Below are 10,178 nucleotides of genomic sequence, written 5' to 3'. Positions count from 1 at the left end.
CGGGTGCTGCCTTCTCTGTGCTGTCCCGGTGTAATGGCACCGTTGGCATGTTGGGCCTGGGCTCTGGGGTGTGCTCCAGTGCTGCTCACACACGCAGTGTCCAAGCGCTCCTGAGCCCAGAACAAACCCTTGGCCCCGTTGGGACGTGCTCGGCAGGCACTGCCGCCCCGACCCGCTGGGCTGGGACTGCCCGGAGGAGGGCCGGCAGGGATGGCCAGCGCAGTGCGAGGTTCGGCTGCGATTGCTGTTGCTGGGGTGTGGGGCTGGTGGTTCCCCACAGGGCACCAGCACGGCACACAGCAGGCAGAGCCCCCAGCCGGGCAGCAGCCGGTGGCCCTGGTCCCGGGGGTGTCGTGGCCCCGGTGCCGGCGGTGTTCTTGCCCGGGTGGTGGGTGCCGCGGGCAGGTTCTGCACCGGGGTGGTCTCCGGCCAGCACCGCGATGAGCCACCCGCGGCGACCCGCCGTGCAGCCCGTCGGAGCGGCCGGAGCCCGTGGCCAGAGCTCGGCGGGTGCTGCCGGTGCCCGGGACGGCGGGAGCGGAGCGGAGCCGGCGGGAGGTGCGGTGCCGGCCGGTCCCCCCGTCCCCAACCTGCCGGGGCTGCTCGGGTGACCCCTCCCTCCGCCGGCAACAACTTTTCCAGTAAAACCACCGCAGAAATCCCGGCTTCCCGACAGGCCCGCCCCTCGGCCGCCGGGGGGGCGCGGGCCGCCCTTAACCCTTCCCGGCCCGGCCCCGCGTCCGCCCCCTCGCCCCCCGCGCCCCCCCGACGGTGCCCCCGGGGCCGGTCGCCCCGCGGAGCCGCGCAGGGGGCTCTAGCCGCCCGCCGCGGGCCAGCGATGGCCCCGCTCCCTGGCGGGTCCCGGAGGTCCCAGGGGTGGCAGGATGGCAGTGCTGGGGGAGCCTGACCCGTCGTGTGTGGGGAGGGGGGTGGGAGAGAGCGGACGTGGCCCCCGGCCCCGGGAGGCCATTGTGCCCACATCCCGCCCAGGTGTGCTCCAGATGTGCTGCGGGAAGGGACCCCCGAGCTCGCAGTGCCAGCAGCGCAGCGGGTTTTCCCTCTCAAGGTGCAGCTGAGGCAGAGGGAGAAGGGAGTCAGCCCCACAGCGAGGCAGAAGGAGCCTCCCAAAGGCCGAGGAGATGGAGAACGGTCTGGGGAGAAAAGCCCCTCTCCACGGGGGACCCCAGCACGGGCAGCCCCTGGGGCTGCGGGCAGAGGGGCAGCTGGGGGTGGGTCCCCAGACGGCCTGTCCCCAGCCGAGCAGGAGCGAGGTGCTGCGTGGGGCTGGGCGGTGCTGGGAGCTGGCTCGTGGGCACCCGCGGCTGTGCTTGGCCACGGCCCGAAGTTGTGTGTCCCTGGGTGGAGGTGTGGAGGGCAGCTGGGCTGGGGAATAGATCCTGCGGGATCCCATCAACGAGGATGGGGAGAGGAAACTGCTGCAGGTGGGTGGCAAGGAGGGAGCAAACCACTGCCATGTTCTCGGTGGATGGGATGCAGCAGCTTCGGCTGCACGCGGGCAGGTTGTGGTTAGACCCATGGGTTGCGCCCTGCGGCCAGGAGCAGTGTGGAGCACTCCTGAGCCCTGGTGCTGGGTCAGCTCTGGAGGGCACTCCGGGAGAGCACTGCTGCTGGCAATGGCTCTGGGCTGGGTGGCTGTGCCGGCTCGGCAGCCCTTCCCCAGAGCTCCGTGGGGCCACTCCTGCCCGGTGGGCAGCACTGGAGTTGGCCAGCCAACCGGGAGCCAGAGCTCCATGCCGGGAGTTGTGCCGGGCCATCTTCGGCCATGCCCTGCCTGCCGCCAGCCCTGGCCCCGCGCTGGCTGCTACACTGGCCGAGCCAGGGCTGAGGTAAGTGCTGTAATTGTTTTCTCTGTGGCCCGAGATGAATAATTGAGAGGTCTTTGAGGAGAATTAATTAGCCTGTTTATTGGCAGTAAATGCTTTTCTCCAGATGATGAAATAGATCCTGAGCCACACGTGGGGCCGGCAGATGCAGGTTGCTGAAGCTGCTCTGGAGCTCGCTGGTGCCAGGTCTGTGGGTCAGCTGTGCCGGTGCCCTGTGCCCGCCGCAGGGCAGGCATGCTGGCACTGGCTCCCATGGCCTCCCGGCAGCTCCATGTGCCCAGAGCTCACTGTGCCCATGGCCAGCGCTTGGTGCAGGGGACCCAGCATGGGTGGGAGCAGGGGGCACTGAGGAGTGGGCAGGATCCTGCCCTGGCCCCATGCAGAAGCTCCTTCCAGGCTGCCCTGTGCAGGGTGGACCTGCGAATCCCTCTGGGACAGCCCTGGCCAGCCCTGGCAGAGCTCTGCCCCACAGTACAGCATGGCACAGCACAGGGGTCTGGCCCGTGGCCCCGGGCAGAGGGGCAGGAGGGAGCCATGAAGCCCCTTGGCTGCCTGAAGCTGTCAGCTGAGCAGTGCTGCCCTTCTGAATCAGCCTTCAGTCACCCGTTGCTGGCACCCCGGTGTCCCCCTGTCCCCACAGGTTACTAGTGCCACTGCAGTGGTGCACAGAGGGCAGACCCCGATGCTGCGGCATGGGACCCCTCTGCCCCCCACTGTGCCCCCGTGGCTTCCCGCTCCCTCCCGGCTCACAGCCCATCCTGGGGGCTCCCTCCCTGTGCAGACCCCACTATGTCCCCTTGTGTCTCCTTCCATGTGGCTGCTAAGGTGATGCCAGCTTGGGGCTTGTGGCCTGCACCGCCTCCTCCTCCTCTTCCTCTTCCTCCCCTGGGTGTGAGGGGAAGGGCCCTGCATGGCCAGAAATGCTTAAACAAGGATTTCCTTGTTGCTGCACGAGCTGTTTGCCTTGCTCCCAGGCCAGCCGTTAATGAGGTTTGGCAGGAGGCACCGGCAGCCCCAGCCATCGGATTTCTATAAATCAACCTGGTGCTAATGCGTGGGGCTTGCTGGGATGGAGCTGCTCAGCCTCGGTGCACAGGGACCACAGCCCACAAGCAGCTCAGGGCGGGGATGGAGCCACTCGCCCTCTGTGCATGGCACTGCAGCTTGCGGGCTCGCCGGCACTGCGTGCAGCGGAGGGGGGTCCAAGCGCAGTCGTCCCAGCCTGCAGGGCTGGGGTTGCTCTGCAACACCGCAGCGTGAACGTCCCCCTGGTTTTGGGGTGGTTGGACGAGCTGCTCCTGGATTCGGGGGCAGGCTGGGCTTGGCGACCGCAGCCCTGTGGGGGCCATGGGACCCCCCCTGGGTGAGGAGCGGCTGCTAGGGTGGTCCTGGCAGCCCCTGGCAGCGCAGGGAGGGGTGGGGACTGCGGGGGCCAAGGGGGCCGTGGCTGCTTCCCAGCAGGCAGGTCGCAGCGGCCCCTCCGGCTGTTTGTTTCCAGGAATGGCAGAAAGCAAAATAAAGCAGCTTCCCACAGCTGAGGTCCTGCCGCGTCCTGATCCTTCCCCGCATCCCCCACCTCCCCCCTCCCGACCCCGGGAGGCTGCTGGGTGCTCAGCGCACTGAGGCGGGGGCGGCTTTGCCCTGCCTTGGCGTGGGGGCCGTGGCTGTGCCCCCCGCACCACACGTGCTGCACACCCTGTGTCCCCCTGCCCCCGGGGCAGCCTCAGGCATGCAAAGCAGGGCAGGCAAATTACCCGCCCTCCGGGAAGCATCACTGCAGCTGTGGCCGGTGACTACCGCAGGGCGGCTGGCCCTTGCCGGGAAGCAGCGCTGTGATGGCAAGGCCCGCACGTGGGCCCACTGCACCGAAGCTGCCGGCAGCAGATGTGCCCGGCTGCCACTGGTGCAGGGAGGCTGCGAGTGCTGCCACCCCCACGTAGCACTGGGCTGCCCTGCACGCAGCTGTTGTACCTTCCCCTCCGGGGACACTGGCCGTGCGGGCCGTGCCGTGCTGGGACCCTCACTGGGATGCCTGGAGCGGGACATGGAGGAGATTCACATCAAGAAGGGCCTCCTGGGAACGGACCCTTGTGCATTTTGCTCCCGGTGGCTCTGCGTCCAGGAAAGCAGGCGCCAGGAAACGGGACCCGTTATCTCTGGTTTCCCACAGCAGTGCACTTGCTGCACCGGTGCAGGCCCTGTGTGGCCATGGGCAGCCGGGCTGTTTGCTCTCCTCACCTGCGGGATGGTTTGTTTAGGGAACCAGCACAGCCATCCCCCCCAACGCCTCATTCGCCGCAGCGCAGCTGCTGCAGCCGCAGCCTGGGCTGGGGCTCACTTTCACTCGCTCCCACCGGCTTCGTCTGCCCGGTGGGTTTGTCTGAGCCCCCTCACCTCTCTCGCGCGCCCGCCATCATGTCCACCCACTCCGGCCCCCAGGGCCAGCCCCGGCATGCCGGCAGAGCCCAAGGCAGAGCGCTGGGGGAGAGCGGGCTGGTTGGGCAGCAGAGGCTTTGCAGGAAGGAGGGGGCTGCGGGGCTGCGCTCAGCTCTGCACTGGCCGCGGGGATCGGTGGGGCTGAGGCTCTGGGGAGGCCGTCACGGGGAAACGTGGGATAAGTCCGTGCAGGTGGGGGCCGCAGTGGGATGCTGGAGGGAGCGGGGCCATGCTGTGTGCACGGCTGGAGCGTACGCTGGGCCCTGGTGGGCTGGGTGCAGGGCAGGGGCAGCCCCTGCTCTGGCAAACCCTTTACTGCAAAGCTGCCGGGAGAGCGGCATGGCTGCGCTGGGCAGGTGGCTTGGGGAAGAGCCGCCAGTCTCAAAGGTGACGTTTCGGTTCCTACTCTGAGTGTGCTTCCCCCATCATCAAGAAACCCCTCTGCTCTTGCTCTGAGGGAGAGTTTCTGCAGCGTGTGGAAACTGAGAGAAACCCCAACCCCGGCACAGTGCTGGGCTCCTGTGGGGTCACCGCTGGCTGCTAGGAAAGCCCCAGTCCCCAGACCCCTCCCTGCCAGCTGCTGCCTGGCCCTGGCGCTGCAGCAGCCCATGCCGGGGCAGCCCCCGGCCAGTGGTGTCCCCCCAGCTCAGCAGTGTCCCCCTGCAGTGACCCCGCAACAGGATGGCATAGGGATGGTGGCAGGGCCAGTTGTGTGGGTGTCCTCCGGGAGCTGCCCCTCTATCCGCAGCTGCACGCCTCCACCCTGCCAGTGTCCCCCACTCTGCTCCCATCTCTCTGGGGTGCCACCAGCGTTGATGGGGGTGGGATGCGCCTGGCCGGGGCAGAGGGAAGGTGCTGCTGCTGAGACATGTGGCCGCTGCGGCTGGGACCTGCCAATTCCCCTCTGTCGGCACCTGCCTGTGGGTGCGACCACAGCTGGGGGCTCTGAACCGCAGCCGACTGCCGCGGCGACAGCCTGCCAGCCGCTGCAGCCAGGCGGTGCTGAGCACAGGCAGCACCGGGGAGCCCATGGCCCCACGGGGACACGCTTATGGCTGGGTCAGCCGTGAGGGGCACTGGGGTGTGCAGCTCTGTGGGTGGGGGCACCCGTGCCATGCTGGGACCCCAGGCTTGTCCTGGTCCTCTCACTGGCCCCGGCAGCTCCTGGGGCCCCGCTGCTTGCCATGGGCAGGGACCCTCTGCACAGGGGTGCCTGTGCCTGCGCCCCTTGGCAGCTGCTGTGGCTGCAAGGCCGCGGCTGGGAACAGGAACCCCAGTGGGAAGTTGTGCAAGGAGGGACCCGCATGGCTGGGAGGACACGCAGCCGCGGCCCTCCATGTCGAAATTCCACGCTCTTACAGAAAAGCCCCTGGGCAGAATTCCTGACAGGGGTGATTCATCCCCCGCTGGAAGCGATGACTTTGCCTCTCCAGTAAACCCTCTTCAGCCCAGCAGAGGAAAGGGGCAGCGAGGGCCACTGTGCCCTCGTGGCCACCAGCACCCGCTGTGGGGTGACAGGGCCACCCTGAGTGCTGCGGGCATCGCCGGGGGTGCTGGGCAAGCTGAGGATGGCCGGGGGTGGCGGGGGGCTGCGAGGCGCTGGGCAGTGAAGTGGTCGCCAAGTGCAGAATTGACTCCCCGGCTTCCATCCCCGTGGGGGCTGCCCCGGCCCCGGCTGCCTCCCCAGCCCGGCGCGGGCCAGTGCCGTGGCCAGGTGCTTTGGGGGGACCGTCCCCCACTGGCGAGGGCACATGGGACATCCCTTTCCAGGAAGCGTGCGCGAGGGCAGCCAGGCTGCAGAGTTCCCGACAGCAGCTCTGGTTTTAATAACAGCAAATCAATGGATGCCCGATTCCGGCCAGAGCAAACTCCTGCGCTTCCTTCTCCAGCCTCCCCGGCCGGTGGCTTCCCTGCAGGGCTCAAACGGCCAGGATGGGAGCCCCGACCTTGGCGACTGCACGTGTGTTTCCGAGTGCTGATGGCCCACGCCTGCCTGCCCTGCCTGTTTTTGTCCCCGCCCCGCGTGCTGCCTTCACCCCAGCCCTGCCTGCCCCGCGGCTGCGCAGCGTGGGGAGGGGGGGCGGGGGTCCCCTCTGCCCCTGCCCAGCCCCGGGCTGTGCCCACCCCACGCAGGTGCTGCCGCAGGGCTGCTCCGCAGATGGGCATTCCCGGCTGCTCCCGGCCGCTCGCCTCCCCCAGCCCCGTGCCGTGATTCAGCCCCCCTTCCCCGCGGGGCTTGCACAAACCTCCCGCTTTCTTTGTGCTTGTTTTGAGAACAGATTAGTCATGGCTCTTAGCTGGCTTCCAGCAAACTGCACAACAGCACCATGGAAAAACGAGAACAGCAAAGTGATGACTCAGCAGGGCTCACGCTCCCGTCCCTTGGGTGCCAACTGTCCCCTGCTCCCGTGCAGCCCCGGGCAACGGCGGGGACCACCCGGCAGATGCGGCAGCCGGGCCAGAACGGGCAGGCGATGCGGGGAAGGAGAGCCTGGGGGCAGCGCCTGCCTGGAAGCAGCAATGGGGGAGCAGGGGCTGGGGAGGTGCTGGCTGGGTGGGATGCCGGGTCCCCGGGGTCCCTGGGGGCAACGGGCCCTCAGCGCAGCCTCTGCCTCGTCCCCGAGCCCCCTCCTGCACCCGCTCAGTGGGAGCTCCCCTCCATCCTACCAGCACCTCGCTGCCCCGAGCTCTCCCCACTGCTTGTTGGATGGTGCATCCTGCTGCCGGCAGGTCCCACTCAGCGCCGTGGTAAGGCTGCACGGGCACGGGGGATGCCACGGCACAGAGAGGCTGCCAGGTCCCCGCCGGGTGGCAGCTCAGCTCAACTCCCTGGAGCCGCAGAGCTGGGAGCCCCGGTCCCGCAGGCTTGGCAGGCACCCCCAGGCACCACAGCCCTCCTGGATGGCACCTGCATGCCGGGGCTGTGCCAGTGACAGGAACTCCTGGGGCGGGCCCTTACCGTACCTCACACCTCGCTCTGCAGCCCTTTATTGCCCTGCCTTGGCCGGCTGCCTGGCGGCACGGCGCACTGCCAAGTCTCCGTGCCAGGTGGCTTATCGTGATCCCATGGCGCTGGACACCAACTGGTGTCGGCTGCCAAGGATGAACAATGTAATTGCTGGAATTACAGTAAAGTGCTCCCATTCCCACCCGTTAAATGCTGAGACGGGGCCCTTGGGTCCTTCTAGGGAACATCTGCTCCAGCTGTGCCCTCTGCCAGCCGCACACCCCGTTCTTGCTCAGCACGGCGCCGCCTCCACCCATCGTTTCCAGCCCAGTCGGCGCAGGCTGGAGCTGCTCTGATGGGACCCGGGATGGGACCCGGGAGCTGTGCGACAGGCACAGCCCACCAGGCTTGGGGGGACATTTTGAACCCCTGGCATTGTACACCGGCGGAGAGGGGGCAGGCGGGCAGGGCTGGATTGGGAGCAGCAGCTCCAGCCCCGCAGATGGAGGGTCCCACATCCTGGAGCCCTGTCCCCAGCTGGGGACACTGTGTGTGGCATCGCCGCTGTGCCGGGGCTGAGGCCAGGGCTGATGCGAGGCCAAGGGGATGCTCCAGGGCTGGGGTTTGGCACCTGCCCACGGCTGCTTTGCCAGGGTCGTCTGAGGACTGCGCACTGTGCTGGGCAAACACACCCAAGGCATCTGGCAGCCTGCAGCCCTGAGCACCCACGGGGACCTCCCGTGACGTGCTGTCGGTGTGCCTGTGCCCAGCAGTGACCGCAGCCGGCAGCAGGCGCCTCACTGCTCGCTGCAAACGCAGGTGCAAGAGCAGCATGGGCTGGGGCCAGGGTCACTGGCCAGGTAGCAGGAGAGGGCTGACCCCAGGGAGGGGGCAGGATGGGGTCTGCCCACGTGGCAGCACCCTCAACCCGTCCCAGGCATAGCCCTCCTGGGGACAGTGCAGGAGGCGCTTGGCAGCGGGACCCTCGGTCCGGGGCTGCGGAGCAGGGCTGGGGCTGCAGGACGCAGCCCACCACTGCTCGCTTGCCCTGTAGCCCCGGCACTGCCGGCGCTGGGCTGCTGCTCCCTCCGCCTTGGCTGTGTCCCCAGCCACGGGACGGGGCGGGGGGGCCTGCGGCTGCCATTGCCACAGCAACGCGTCTTTGTTTGAAACCTTCCTCTGAAATGTCAAGACTTTCTTTGGGCTACAGCTGCCGCTGCCGGGATGAAAACTTCCTCCCGGGCGGTGGAAACGCACTGGAGGGGGGGTTTCCACTCTGAACGTCCGTGTCTGCGTGGGCAGTGAGAGCTCTGCCCCCGCGCCGTGTCCGGTGGTCATAGGGTGCAGGACGGAGCCCCGGGCGGGCGCTGGGGTGGAGGGGCAGGCAGGGGCCGCGGGGTGGCGGGAGCCGTTGCTCCCTCGCAGGGTCCCGTGGGGCGGGTGAGGGGTCTGCGTCTCTCAAAGCTTGGGGCGGCACGGGCTGGAGGGGCAGCAGGACCCCCGGCCCGGCCAGTGGGCGAGGGGGGGCGGCAAGCTGGTGGATGGGGGGGAGCTGGGCAGCCCCGCGGAGCTGCTGATGGAAGGAGTGAGGAATCTGCAGCTGCTGGCTCCCTCTGAGCTGACTGTGGGTCTGGCTGGAAGAACCAGCAACAGAGAGGGGTTTCCATGGGGATGTACACAGGCCTCTGGGCTTGTCCGCATCCCGAAATACACCCTGGCCTGGGCATGGGGGTCCCGCTGCCGCCCCGCACTCCCTGCCTGCTTGCAGCCCTGCCCGGGCTGGGGAGAGCCAGGGGCCAAGCCAGGCACGTGATGAAGGGGCTTGGGGCAGCCCCTGTGCCTCCCCTGTGCCGGCAAGAGGATGGGTTACCGCCGGCCGAGCCCCTGCCGGGGCCGTGGATCTCGTGCCACACCACAGGGCTGTGCTGTGTGTTCCTGCCTGGGGCAGAGGAGCGAGACAGGGGGATGCCGTGGCACCGGGGGTGTCCCGCGCCAGCCTCGGGGCTGTGCCGCACAGCCTGAGCTCATGCTTCCCGGCAGCACGCTGGGGAGCAGATGTCACAGTCCCTATTCCCAACCGTCCCCGTGGCCCTGGCCCGCAGAGGAATTGCCATGTAAGGAGCAGGTGGTGCCATTTACAGTAAGTCCCCGGCTGCTGCACACCCCTTTCCTGCATCCTACTGGGAAACGCAGCAGTGGATGTGGGAACGTCCTGGCGCTGCCGAGCCGAGGCAGGAGGAAGTGCTCGAGGGGTGTGCCGTGAGGTCAGGGTGTTCACGGCGAGCTCCCCGTCTGGGCCTGCTGCTTCGGTGGCTGCTGGTGCTACCGCTCACTGCCACCTGCCTCGGGGTGACCATTGTGTCCTGGGTGCAAGGACAGGAGAGGCTGGTGGGTGACTGGCCCCTGGGTGATGGCTCAGCCAGCCCAGGGGGACACCCCTAAGGTGTTCCGTGCAGTGCCACCTCCCCCCCACCATGGGCTGTGGGTCGTGCCCGGCCCCACGGCTGTCCTGTCCCACGGATTCTCTCGGATGGGCCAGCCTGCCCTGCCTGCGCATCCTGCCTGGAAGGAGCTGGCGTGGCCCAGGGGGGACAAGAGTGCTCTAAGCAGGAAGGTCCCCTGCTGGGATGGCCACTGCCCCTGTGAGGGGGCTCTCTGCATGCCGGCACCGGGGGGGGGGCTGCTGGTCCCATGTGGGGCTTGGGTGCCCCCGTGGGTCTGTCCTGCTCCCCTGGGATGGTTTCTGGCTGTGCCCTGCCGGGCTTTGCCGTGTGGCTGGGGTACCCGCAGTGGAGCCGCGGTGCCCAGCCAAGCCCCACTGGCTGCTGCGCTGCCTGCCCCGCTGGGGGCTGTCTGCCTGCGGCAATCGCAGGCTGCAGTTGTTTCCTGTTTTTGGGTCTGCAGATGCTGGTACACACCAGAGCAGGTTTCCCGCACCCCCTGACTCTGCA

Source organism: Vanellus vanellus (assembly GCF_965231255.1).
Source record: "Vanellus vanellus genome assembly, chromosome: 17".
NCBI lineage: Eukaryota > Metazoa > Chordata > Aves > Charadriiformes > Charadriidae > Vanellus > Vanellus vanellus.
Note: the sequence above shows the minus strand (reverse complement) of the source record.